Source organism: Rhipicephalus microplus, chromosome 8, assembly GCF_043290135.1.
Source record: "Rhipicephalus microplus isolate Deutch F79 chromosome 8, USDA_Rmic, whole genome shotgun sequence".
Lineage (NCBI taxonomy): Eukaryota > Metazoa > Arthropoda > Arachnida > Ixodida > Ixodidae > Rhipicephalus > Rhipicephalus microplus.
Window position 1 is genome coordinate 76236775 of NC_134707.1, and position 6000 is coordinate 76242774.

Here is a 6000-nt window from a genome sequence, read left to right on the forward strand (position 1 = left end):
GGTATGCTGAGCAGGCTTGGCCTCGCCTTGCTAAACCACAATTATCAAGATCGATTTCTTGACATGGAGTGCTGGGTTTGCTTTGACTGAAATGCATGAATATATGCTCTAATTTCATTTATCGGCGCCGCAACACCAGTTCTCACCCTGGCTCCTCTCATCTGGGAACGCGGCTAATGTTCCCTTTTACGACCGTCCCGTGAACTCTTTTACATGTCCACATCTGCCTCCTATGAACGCTGTCCTCGCGTCTTTGGCTATGGTTTGTGCCACCGTGAGTAGCAGAGACGTTGAGTGTTACAAGAATACAGACTCTGCTTTTCGATCCGGATCACCAGACGGTGTCAACGTGATTTCCCATACGATCGCACGACTGCACGTCACGGTGAATGCCTTGAAAGCGTCGAGTTAGGTGCTTCTTACTGAAATTTGCCCGACTTGTGCACCAAAGATACCATGCGGAGTTTAGCCAACTCACAAAACTTTGAGGCCAGCTCACCCTAGAACTGCGCGAAGCTTCGGCTTTCTCTCGTGTAGCTCTCCGACCAATTGGTCTGCTTGGCGTCGGCGCAGAACAGCAGAATAACTACCGCTTTACCATCGACGGCTTATTGAGCAGTGCCGGTGTTTTACGGCAATCAGGAGGACGCCTTCGAGTGGATTAAAACTATGAACACGCTCGGCACCGTCAATGCCTGGCCTGAATTTCGAAAATTGCTAATTGCCATCGACAGCCTCCACATTACTGCCAAGACCAGGCACAATTATGAAGGTGGGCAAAAACAGTCCTGGCCTCAATGGTGTGTGAAGCTTACGATTGTTTTTCAACCACTCATTTGATACCTACAGCTGCTTTCCCGACAAATCTCTGTACACTGCTCAAGGGAGCTTTGAGGCATAACACTTTGATGGGACAGCTCGGGCTTTTACCGCCCTTCTTTCTATCGATGACCAAGATCATGAAGGGCGCTATGCTGGCGGTACTGCTACACCCTGTATCAACATTCCCTCTCGTAAATACCGAGTTCTTGAGGGGCATGGTCGTGATGGCCGACTTTTTTATTGAAGCACCTTCATGTCAAGCTTCGCAGAACACCCCGCGTCAAATTACGATAATGGCAGCCAGGTGGATATCGTGGCTGAGAACCCACACTAAACTTCGTGACCCACTTTCAGACTACTGACATGACCCAGACGCAAACAACTATGAAGTCACAGCAGACGGTTAGCTTGCCTCCAAGCTGGAAAGCGCAAAAGTGCTTCGACGCGACCGCCTACCGTGAGACGTCGTCGGCTTTCTGGCAATCAACCATACCATTACCACACTCATTGGTCGAGTGTGCGGCTGCTCAGTACTTGCCAAGTACCGTCCCACCTCAAGACAATGTAATCTGCAGAAAAGTAGCCACAGCCTTCACTTCTTATTTTATGGCTCCATAATCTCGCAGACGGGCCGAAATGCGTCTGCAGTGACGCTCAACGATGCTAAGTTGATAGAGACTGGAATTACCAACCTGGCAACAGACATAAAAGACAAACCACCGGGACCTAAAGTTTTCTTTCTTGCACCCACAACCGTGAACAATCACCGTCAACAATCACGCTCCCTTGCACTCAATGACCATTGCAGCACACACATTTGCCACACGTGTGCAGTGTTACAGTGGTGGCTATTCATGACGCGGCAAGGCGGAAGCTTGGCCCGAAGACTCGGTAAAAGTGCCAGCCACTAGTCTCGTCTGCTGCTTCTTTCTCTGTTACGTCGCAGCACGGCCAAGACTTGCGGCCGTGACGAGGCAGTGTGTGCAGGATGCCTGAGATTTTGACATTTGAGGCATCGCAAGCATGCACAAGAGAGATCACCCAGGCACAGCCAGGACTGTTCGCCACGTAACAGCCAAGGCTGACTACTGGAGGCATCGTTGACACCTTATGAAGTGAAGTCATTGTATGGCCAAGATTGATCAGCGCGCAGCAGCCAGAGCCGCCCTGCCGAGGCGATTTCATAGCCAGCCTTGTAATGTCGCAGTGTGACTGAGTGTAAGGAAACCAGATTGTCGCTGCATGCATTGGCGCGTGCTCGCCTAACGGAAGAGAAGGAGAACGAAGTTAAAATAAGGATATCTGGCCTGCCATATGGGTGGTATATATTGTTTCTCTCTGACAGTACCTTTGTTCCAGGGCACGTTATGTGACCGGAGAAAGCGAAATGATTACGTGTTTATTATTTCAAGTTTACGATGATTGGTTCACACCAAAAAGAAACTGTGAGGAATGCTCCGCCAAGACCGCGCCTGTGATCGAGAGGTTCACAGTTGCATTGGATTATCTTCTTAGGATTTAGCGCAAAACGCGAACACTCAAGCTTATTCCGCAGCTTGTGCAACTATCATTGATAGGGCGGAAAAGCTTTGCAGGTGGTGTATAAACGACTGTGCATACCAATGACGATCAATAATCTCAATGACAATCTCTATTGCTCTCCTGGGTTTCGTACTCCACCTGTAACGACATGGAGGCTCCCGTACATCTGGAGAAACACGTGAAATCGACTTCTAGATGCACTGCACCATACCCACCATGACACAAAACATCACTGTCAGATGCACTTGATGACGCATCTATGATGGCGGTGGCAAGTACTACTCCTGCAGCTTCTGTAGAGGTAACTGTGAACAATGCCCCTGTAAACAAGCGATGCCACGTTGAGAACAGCTCCGATTTTTCGAAAGAAAATGGAGAAAATATGGACCACGTGCCCTTAACGGTTGTATCCTACAAGAAAAAAAGAGGTACTAGATTTCCTATCGTTTCCTGACCTACCGTGAAAGCAAAAAGCTTACGGAAGGTCAACCCTATTATTGTGGCATCAGCGGTTGTAACGTAGGCTCAAGAGAAATTTCTCAACCATCGCCTCAACAAAATAGTTAGCTTGTTGGTTACAGTGTCAACCCTGTCCACTGCCAACCCTTTGCTCACTGTGACTCAACTGACTGGCATAGCTGTAGAAGGCCGAGTTCCGTACTCATAAATGGCGAACTATGAAAAAATACAAGATGTCCGTCTAAGCTACTCAAATGAAGAAATACAAGGCTATTTACAGGATTCAAAGTGTCGTTTCAGCGAAGAAGCTCACTACCTTCACACCTGAAGAGCGTGGGAAAGTCAAAGAGGTACGTCGTGGATCTGTCATTTTGTAATTCGGCAAAAGAGTAACACTTGATTTCTGTAGTTAGCCGGTCGCCAAATATGTTGGGGCTGCTCCACAGTGTCACAAGTGTCAAAGACATGGTCACCTATCGAGACACTACACAAGCCCGGTGCGCTAGAAAGTGTGGGCTGAGCCTCACTCGCACAAGGACGGCACCTCAAGAGCACAATCTAAATGTGAAAACTGCGGTGGCCTACACCCTGTGTGAGAAACAAAGAAGGGGAACCGGACCCGATTGTCTGGCTACATCGAAAGTCAAAGAAACAACTGAGCGCACAACTACCCACCACCCCTTCTTGCTTCTTTATTTGCAGCACACTAACGCAGCCGGCAAATTGAGCACGTTTTAAAAAAAGTGTGGGTGAGTCTGCAGCCAGGAGATCTTAACTGGTGATGGAAGGGCTTTGCGAAAGAGGAAGAAGCTGTGCGAGGCGGTAGCTTGTCTTGCGGAGGGAGCCGTCAATTCAAGGCATAGTGTTTTGATTGCTTCGTGGTGACGTTTGATATTGTAACAGCGAGCTGTGATAAGATGGTTTTATTTACAGGAGGTGAACGATGGTCGTTTGCGGCAGCACACTGCGATCGTGCCAAGACTCTTCGTCTTCCTCTGCTTCTCTTCTCTACCTTTTTCTAGTCTGTTACATTCCCCCGCAAGCAGACGAAGCCCGTAGGGCGAGTTATGATGCACAAGGAGGGCAGAAACGTTTCAGGCGAGCAACGTGAGTGAGCTGCGTTCTGCTCGATCATCGACCATTGGACAAAAGACGAGCTATTACGTAAGTGAGCTGGCTTAGACGCTGCAAAACTACAAATGGGCCTGAATATCGTGACAGAAGCTTTTGACACAATCCACGCTTGCGTTGCGGTGTCCAAAGTAACACCAAGTCACCTTTTTTGAATAAAACCGGTTCGTGACGGTCGTCGTATCGTTCCTTCGAACGACGTTGAGAGGCCAAAGTACGAAGACGAGCGATTCGACGGGCTTCTTCCGCGAGGCACAGGGTGTTTGATACAGAGTCGTCATTGTGAAGAATGAAGGGTAAGAAAGTGTCTAGAGGGCTTAGTGGCAACCTGGCGTACAACAGATAAAATGGGCTGAAGTTCGTTGTTTCATGATTTGCCGTGTTGTACGCGTACGTGATAAAAGGCAGCACTTCATCCCAGTTCTTGTGATTGGAAGAAACGTACATGGCAAGCATGTTGGTCAGCGTTCTGTTTGTCCGTTCAACGAGGCCATTCGTCTGTGGGTGATACGGTGTGGAATGACGGAACTGTGTCGTGCACATGCGTAGTAATTCTTCAACGGCATCGGCAGTGAACTGGTGGCCACGATCGCTGATAATAACACGCAGTGGGCCATGGCGAAGGACCACGGAGTAAAGCAAGAAGTCCGCCACGGATGCAGCGGTAGAAGAAGGAATAGCTGCGGTTTTGGCATACCGCGTAAGATGATCTACGCAGACGATTATCTAACGCTTCTTATTGTTAGATAACGGAAATGGACCCATAATGTCGATTCCCACTTGTTCAAAAGGTGTGCTGGTTGGTGTTAACGGCTGAAGGGGACCTGGTGTAGCGGTGGCCGGGCGCTTGTGACGTTGGCACGTCTCGCAGCTAGCGACGTAACGCTTCGTCGTTTCGTACATCTTGGGCCAGTAAAAGCGTTCCTGCGTGCGGTTCAACGTTCTAATAAAGCCGAAGTGACCGGACGTCGCATCGTCATGCATGGCACGTAGAACATCGGAGCGAAGGCTCTCGGGGACAACTAGAAGAAAACGTGCTCCAGGTCTGGTGTAGTTAGTTTTATAGAGCAACTTGTCTCGGACAGTAAAGCGACCGCTGTGTTGGGAGACACGTGCGGCGGCAAAAAGAGGATCCAAGTTGAGATCGTTGCGTTGTTCTCTCTGGAAATCAGCCGCGTTGGGGAACGTGCTTGTAACAGCAGCAAGGCAGTCGTCAAAATTCTCAGCATCGCAGTCAGTAGTCGCAAGAGGAATCCGGGAGAGGCAGTCTGCGTCAGCGTGACGACGGCCACTCTTGTACGACACCGTAAAGTCGTATTCCTGAAGTCGCAGCACCCAACCTGCGAGGCGGCCAGATGGGTCACGCAAACCGACCAGCCAGCATAACGAATGGTGATCGGTAATTATCTTAAATGGCCTCCCGTAAAGATAACAACGAAACTTCTGTACAGCGAAAACAGCTGCCAGACATTCCTGTTCCGTAACTGTGTAATTGCGTTCTGATTTGCTCAGGCAACGGCTGGCATATGCCACGACATGCTCTGCGCCATTGTGACGTTGTACAAGCACCACGCCTACACCGATACCACTAACGTCCATGTGGACCTCAGTCGGGCAAGATGGATCGAAGTGACGCAACAGTGGTGCTGACGTTAGTACAAACTTAAATTGTGAGAATGCGGCGTCACACTCTGGCGTCCAGTTGAAGGTTGCATCCTGTCGCAAGACGTTTGTCAGCGGATACACGATCTCCGCGAATCGTGGAACAAAACGACGAAAATATGAGCATAGGCCGACAAATCAGCGAAGGTCTCGTGCGGACTGCGGTGATTTAAAAGAGCTCACTGCTTCTATCTTGCGAGGATTGGGTCTGACGCCATCCTTGTCGACCAAGTGCCCCAGCACGAGAGTTTGACGTTCGCCAAAGCGACATTTTTTAGAATTCAGAACCAGCCCGGCTTTTTCGATGCAGTCGAGAACAAGACTGAGACGGTTGTTATGTTCCTCAAACGTACGGCCAAAGATCACAACATCGTCAAGGTAGCA